General features: G+C 53.4%; 1 long non-coding RNA gene across 1 annotated transcript; it reads left to right on the top strand.

The window, feature by feature from the left end:
* The first annotated feature begins 1,116 nt into the window (after positions 1 to 1,116).
* Positions 1,117 to 3,954, top strand: LOC115286661. Its single transcript, XR_003906196.1, has 2 exons — positions 1,117 to 1,250; positions 3,581 to 3,954. It is a non-coding gene; the product is annotated as an uncharacterized LOC115286661 (long non-coding RNA).
* The last annotated feature ends 3,142 nt before the right edge of the window (positions 3,955 to 7,096 follow it).

Below are 7,096 nucleotides of genomic sequence, written 5' to 3'. Positions count from 1 at the left end.
CTCAGCTTGATTTTAAAAGTCCTCATAAAATGGGCAAACACTGCCTTTTTGCCCGATTCTACAACTGCCCCTCACTCTGACATACGAGCTTCTGGCACCCCGCACTGGCACTTGACAGGCGCCCAGGTATTTGCTGGATCAGTAGACAGATCCCAGTCTTGGTATCGACCACCCTAGAACATCCTTGAATCTCCCGCTGTGGAGCCCTCTGCCAGGACCGCCTGCTCACTGTGGAAACCTGCCGTGATGTGCAGCTTGCACAGAGAGAGATCTGACAAGCCACCCTGGCCGTTGCTTGACCTTGACCACGCTCCCAAAGCAGATGCCATTGTTCATGGTGAGAAGGCAGCCAACATAGGCCTGATGGGGGCAGGCGGGTTATAAATAGGAACGAAGTGGATGTCATGTCATGTGATCGACAGTCGGAGCACCTGATGCCAATGGGCCCGTCTCCAGACATTCCGATTCAATACATGTCAAGAGAATATGACTGTGGGCCACAGGGGTGCGGGGCTCCCTGCTGGGAGGCTACAGGGCGCTCAGGAGGAATCTGACTTGGAGTCCTGGCCTCTCCAGGCCCAGGTGTCTTTGCATGAGTTAAGACTACCTTAACCTCACTGAGCTTTAATTTCTACATCTATACCATTGGGCTAATAACCTTACAGAGAGTCAAAAGCCAAAGGAAAGAATGCGGTGGTTTAGTAGTACATGAATGAAAGCTTTGGGCTTCTCTAACCCGTAAGCTTTCCTAGGAATACCTTGAAATTTCACACACAACTAGCCACCTATCAGAGCTGCTGAGGAGGTGGGGAAAGAAGAGTCGACCTCGACCTGTTCCTAGGAGTCACTGACACTTGAAAACTGAACAAGAAGGCAGGGGCATCTCTGGAATTTCAGTGTCGTTCAGTGGGGAAAGATTGTCTTTTTAACAATCATTCAGTGTGCGTGGCAGCCTATAAAGGAGGTTGATGGTTGTGTAAAATGAGGGCACTGGCAGAACACAGAGGAATTTAATCAACCTTGGTGGTGGATTGGCTTCTCCTGCCACAGGGCCTTTGCACTGGCTCTCTTCTGCCTGGAAACTCTTCCTTCGGATATCTGAATGGGTGCCCTCTTCAGGCCTCTGTTCCAACTCCTGGGGGCAGAGACTGTGTGTGTTTTGCTCATGACTGTATCCTCAGCATCCAGAACAGGACCAAGTCCACAGTAGGAGTTCCAGAAAATGTGTCAAGTAAATAGTTGCTTCCAAGGTAGGTTTTTCTTACTGGGAACTCCGTGAGTCATATTCTCACAGGCACCTGCGAGCTTCAGCTGAGTGTTAGCCTGTTAGCCTGTCCCCGTCTGGTTTGCCAGCCCTACCCGCTCTGTGTCATATCCTCCTTGGCAAGTCAGAGTTGCTGTTGGTTTCCATGAAGAGAACGGTGGGGGACAGTTTCTGATTCCATGACAGCGGGGAGGGACCAGAGCTGATAAACCCAGCCCTCCGGCTTCATTTCCCACCAACTGTCACACTTTGCCTGGAGCACTCCGCACAGGTAGGCGCTATATTTATTGTTTTGCTTTCCTCCTCTGTGGGCTGTGGTACTGGACACACAGTAGGCACTCCAAACTGTTCGTGAATGAACACAGGCTCCTCTCCCATCACAAGGAGGAGTCTGTCGGAGTCCCGCTGGGGCCACACCTCTGCCTGCTCCGCCCACACTGCTGGCTCCTCCCCCCGGAGCAAGGTGTGCGAACACGATACCCGGGGGAGGTTTCCCCACCACCCGCAGAGCGGTATTCCTTGCCCCCAACCCTCAAGCGTGCACACACACGCACGTGCACAGTCCTAGTGACTCAGAAACTGAAATTAGATCTTCAAGATCAGCTAGTCACTTTACAGATGAAACCCCGGGCCGGTTAACGTGCACTTGCCCCAGGGGGATAGCTAGTCAGGGCAGAGGAGGGACAAGAGGAAACCCTGCCTGGCAGAAAGTCTCCTTCCTCCACACCCTGAGACCCCCTCATTGGCCCCTCAAGGCTTCACGGAAGGAGAGGGGTGAGGCAGGGCTCCCCTGGTCAGGGCACGTCCTGGGGGAGGGGATCACTTCCTCCGTCCTCCCTCCTGCCAGGGCTCAGGATCCTCGGGGCAGAGGAGAGAGCAGGCCAGGTCCAAGGGCCAGGACCCATCCTGGCTCAGGCTGTCTCTGGCTGAGTCCCACCGGCCGGGTTAAAGAAACCACCTTCTCCGCCCATGTCAGGGTCACCAACCGAGCTGTGATTTGGTCACCCTCGGGCCAACCGCCCAGTCTGCCTGAGTCACCTATAGGGTTGGGGTGGGGTGAGGCAAAGGCAGAGTCTGGAGAGTTCCAGCTCAGGTGTGCCCGTCCCTCCTGGTGCTGGTCCCTCCTACCCTGGGAGATTGTGGACAAGGGCTCAGAACCCCTTGTCCTTAAATCCAGGAGGGAGGGGAGGGAGGAGGGGGCTGGGGATGGAAAGAGAGGGGAGGCCCAGCGCCCGGAGGGATGGGCACACCTGAGCTGGAACTCTCCACATCCGCTGGGGCGGCCTCCCTGCTCTGGCCTGCAGAGAAAAGGCACCAGAGTGGTCGAGTGACTTCGCTGGCAGGACCAGCCTCGAGGGGCTCCAGCTTCTTTCAAAGCGAAGGGGTGTGTGTCTGAAATAGTTCGCAATGTCAAAAACATCACTGCTACCTTCGGTTCTTAACCTGTTTTTGGAAGCTGATCATTCGAGACACAGCTTACAAAGCCGAAGCCTCGCCGTTTGGTTGAGAAAGACGCTGGAGAGGACTTGGGTGCCCCAAGGACAGACAAGACACGCAGGGGCCGCGTCCACCCCTCCGAGTCCTCATACTCAAACACGAGGAGGCGCAGCCGATAAAGACAGCGCCTGCACTCGAGGCTGCCCTACTGAAAGTGCGAAGTCTGGTGGGAGGTGTCTCCCCCACCCCGCCGTCCCCCGCCACATATAATTCAAGCTAAGCAGTGCTGTGCCATGAAACAACAAATAACACAGCATAACTCTCTGCTACAAATCCACTAGGTTCCTGGATGGGAGCTCTGGCTTTGCGGGATGCACAGGTTTCCCCCGGAATCCGGTGCTAGACGGGGTTTCCGAGGTCCCGTGATTCACAGCACTTCACCTTACTTGAGGCCTGGCATGGACCAAGTGCTCCTTACCCCTTTGGGGAATAGAGTTGAACCCATTATTCCGGAATGGTTGGAGTTGATGTTGGAGGGGACGTGGGCTGAGAAGCCCCCTTCCCATCAGAATCAATTTTTTTTCTCATCTTTGGAGGTGCCCAGGGGACGTGAGGAAGCGGGGAGTTTACAGGTGGGCTCCTGTCTTTCACTCACTGGCACATTGGCGGGGTGTCTTCTATCAAGGCAGGACGTGGCCGGGCTCACCATCCATTGTTGCCACCATTCAGTTTGAAGCAGGAGCAGATTCAATACCTTTATCCACCCACCTGCCTTCCTCCTCTTTGTGGCTTCCTATCTTTGAGTCTTGAAGGCTTTTGAACCATTCAGCCTCTTCCTACGGAGGGAGCACCTTAAGCTCTTATTAACTTACACTTTAGGTACAGTCACCCCAGCTGGGGTTGGAAGAAATAGCAGTGGGCACAAGAGAGCCAGTCGAATCCAAACTCCATTTCTAACTAGTGACCGTTCCCATTGGGAGATCATGCAACACAGTTCTAAGCTGATGAGACATAGAAGAACTCTGCTGTGAGATTCTTGGTCCTTTCTCCATTCTTCTTGCTGTGCATAAATAAGAATTTGATGGCTGGTACTTCAGCAGCCATTTTGCAGTTATGAGGGAGTGATCAAGAGACCCTCAGAGACTTTAACCCTGACTTCTAAAGCCCTGACTGCATGCTGCTTCTGAATCAGCACCAGCAGCAACTATCTGCCTCTAGACCTACTGAGAAAAATAAATCTTGATTGAAGCCTCTATCATGCAGTTGCCATTACTTTTAACTGAAGCATTACTGACAAACACACAGAGGAGAAAAGGCGCTCCCATAGCCGTGCTTGCCAGTAGGAACCTCAAATCGCCATTCCCACAGTAGCTTTTGGGTTGAGACCTGCTGGATGAAGGACAGAGTCCTGAGTGACTCAGATCCCTACCTTCAGACATAGTTTCCAGAACAGCCTGGCATTCTGGGTGCCTGGGACCTAGCTGGTGCCCAGAGATGTATGGCTATGAGTAACCCCTAGGGCACTTATGGTCCGGTTTCTGAGCAGTGCCCCATTTAGCGACCACTGTGTCACTGATTTTCTCCTTGAAGGTGTTGAAAGGAGGTATGTAGACCAAAGCAAAAATTCTTAAAAACCTTCTCTTCCTCTTATAACGACTTACTGCACACTCTGGGGTTCGTTTTCTCATGCCCAGATCTCTTGGGCTCGGTGGGGGGGGGTGGGAGAGTCTACATTTACTCCTAAGTGTGACTGTCATCCCTGTCCCCATAGGTCCGCTTCTGTGTGCCCCCTGTCCCCTGCAGGCGGGGGCATGGCTGCGCCCCAAGGCAGAGCCGGAGTTGTCTCTGTAGTGGTAGGAGATGGGACAGCGGGGCTCCCCTCTGCGCAGGGCTGCAGGAGGAAGGACGAGAGGGAGGGGGAGAGGAAGGAGGGGGTTCTGCGCTTCCAGCCAGAGCAGTGCACGTCCACACTGCCGGCTCCTGTCTCCTTCCCTGGAAACCAGGCATCGGGCCCTGTCTGAGTTTTCAGTGCCTGGATTTATCTCCTGGGCGTGCCCCACCTAACATGATCTCCTTTTGTCTTTCCAGCATCTCTGAGGTTGAGAAAGGGGATGGAGACAGTGCAGGGCCAGCTTTGGCATTGGACAGTGTGGAGCCAAGCTCTGATTCCTCCACTCACTGTGTGACTTAGGGCAAGTTCCTTAACTTCTCTGTGCCTCAGCACAGGCTCGGAGCTACTGCAGAGGTAGGAAATGGGCTGAGCATCGGACAGGCCAGAGGTAGGAAATCTCTTTACAAAAACAAAAGGGCCACATTTTGAAGGCTTACCACACAAGCCCGAATCCCCAGAAGGGAAAACGCTCTGTACAAAAGCGTTTCAGAAAAGCCATAATGTGGTCCATGGGGCCTTGTTTAAATAACCGATTTAACTTGATTACACCATCTAATCCAACTCATCAGAATTTCCTGAGGACGGTTTCAGAGGAAAATAGTAGACAGAAGGAGGGCCACCAGGGGTCCCAGGAAGCCCCTAAGCTCTTTCTGTGACAGTGGGAGTGAGGACGCCCCAGGCGTGGCCCCCTGAGGTCAGCGGGGTCTGGGGGCAAGGTGTGGTCGTGCATTCCGCTCTCACCATCAGGTGCTTCAGGTGTGGCCAGGGGACAAGGCAGGCAGGACCTGACCCTCACAGAGTGCACATCCCCACAAGAGGAAGCTTGATGAAGGAGCGATGCCCATACCCTTGGTAATCAATGCGATAGGGGAACAAGAGGGCGATGTTGGGGGCTAACAGGGCCCAGAGCTCAAGCTCCTTAAAATAGCGGGGGGAGGAGGTGGCTTTCTGAAGGGGTGGGACCAGGACCTGGAAGACAAGAGGGAGTGACCTTGGGAAAATTCAGGCAAGAACTTTCCAGACCAAGCAAATGGCCAGTGCCAAGGCCTGGGGGCAGGAATAAGCCCTTGGGGCTGAGGCAGAGACGGCAGGCTGGTGGACAAGCACCTCCGGAAGCTTTGCACAGGGACCCTTCAGGGACAGGCTCCCGACTGTGACATCCCTCCCCCTCCCTCATGCATCCTCAGCCCCTCCCACTGCACAGGGTCCTTCCCTCTGTATCTGATTGTCCTCAGAGGTCCCACACCAGGAAAAGCAAAACCATGATCACGAAGGCAGGGAAATGGTGTATCAGTAGTAAATAGTACTGGCAGATCAACAACAATAACAGCAATGTTGGTTGAGTATTTCGTGCCAGGGACCGTCCTACATGCCTTCTTCATCCACTGCATCCTCACAGCAGCCACTCCTGTTTCCCCTTGAGAAAGATTGGGGGCCGTCCCCCAGGAGGTCTTCTCTGAAGCCTCAGCTTATGTGGCTGTTACAGAGACTGAGGGTAAACTGATTCAAGCTGGAGGAGATGGTGACTTGAACTTGAATTGGAGTCAATTTAAGAAAAATACCTGATATTCTGAAATTCAAACTCTCTATACATATTAACTAGGGATATCCATTCTTTTGACTCTGCTTTGCCCCAGCCTGACCTAGAGGGAGACCTTCTGGCAGATCCTGCTTCTTCCCTCCCAGAGGTGACTGGGAGGGGTTCTGGGTGACTTAGCCCTTACCGTCCCCAGGGTCCTCCCTGGGGTGGGGTGAGGTTGGCGGCTGCTTCAGGGACCAGCACCGGTAGGAGCCCTGTGCCCAGAGCCACCCCTCCCCCCAGAACGGCCCTGGCACAGTATCTCTAAGGCCACTCGGGGCAATGTCAGCCTGCAGTTTCCAAGGCCACCTCTGCCTCGGGCCGAGAATCTCCCGGAGCTTTCCAAAATGTGTAGATTCCGATAGAAATGCTGAGATTCTCACGCAGCAGGTCTGCAGAACCTGCAGAAAGCAGGTTTCCTTTGAGGAAACGTGATCTGGCTCACTGTGTATTTTGAGCCCTTAAAAAAAAACTTTTTTTAAATGTTTACTTAGTTTTTAAAATGTTTTTATTATTGAGACAGAGAGAAACAGAACATGAGTGGGGGAGGGGCAGAGAGAGAGGGAGAGACAGAATCTGAAGCAGGCTCCAGGCTCTGAGGATGCCCAATGCCCAGTGCAAGGCTCTGAGCCATCAGCCCAGAGCCTGTTAAGCCGTTTTTAAAAAATGAGCTTCAGGGGCACCTGGGTGGCTCAGTTGGTTGAGCGTCCGACTTTGGCTCAGGTCACGATCTCACTGCTCGTGGATCCGAGCCCCGCGTTGGGCTCTGTGCAGACAGCTTGGAGCCTGGAGCCTGCTTCCGAGTCTGTGTCTTCCTCTCTCTCTGCCCCTCCCCCACTCGCACTCTATCTCTCAAAAATGAGTACATGTTAAAAAAAATTTTTTAAAGTGATTTAAAAATGTGCTTCAATACAATAGAGTTGCA

Source organism: Suricata suricatta, chromosome 3, assembly GCF_006229205.1.
Source record: "Suricata suricatta isolate VVHF042 chromosome 3, meerkat_22Aug2017_6uvM2_HiC, whole genome shotgun sequence".
In the NCBI taxonomy this organism is placed as follows: Eukaryota; Metazoa; Chordata; class Mammalia; order Carnivora; family Herpestidae; genus Suricata; species Suricata suricatta.
This window is presented reverse-complemented; position numbering and strand designations above follow the sequence as displayed.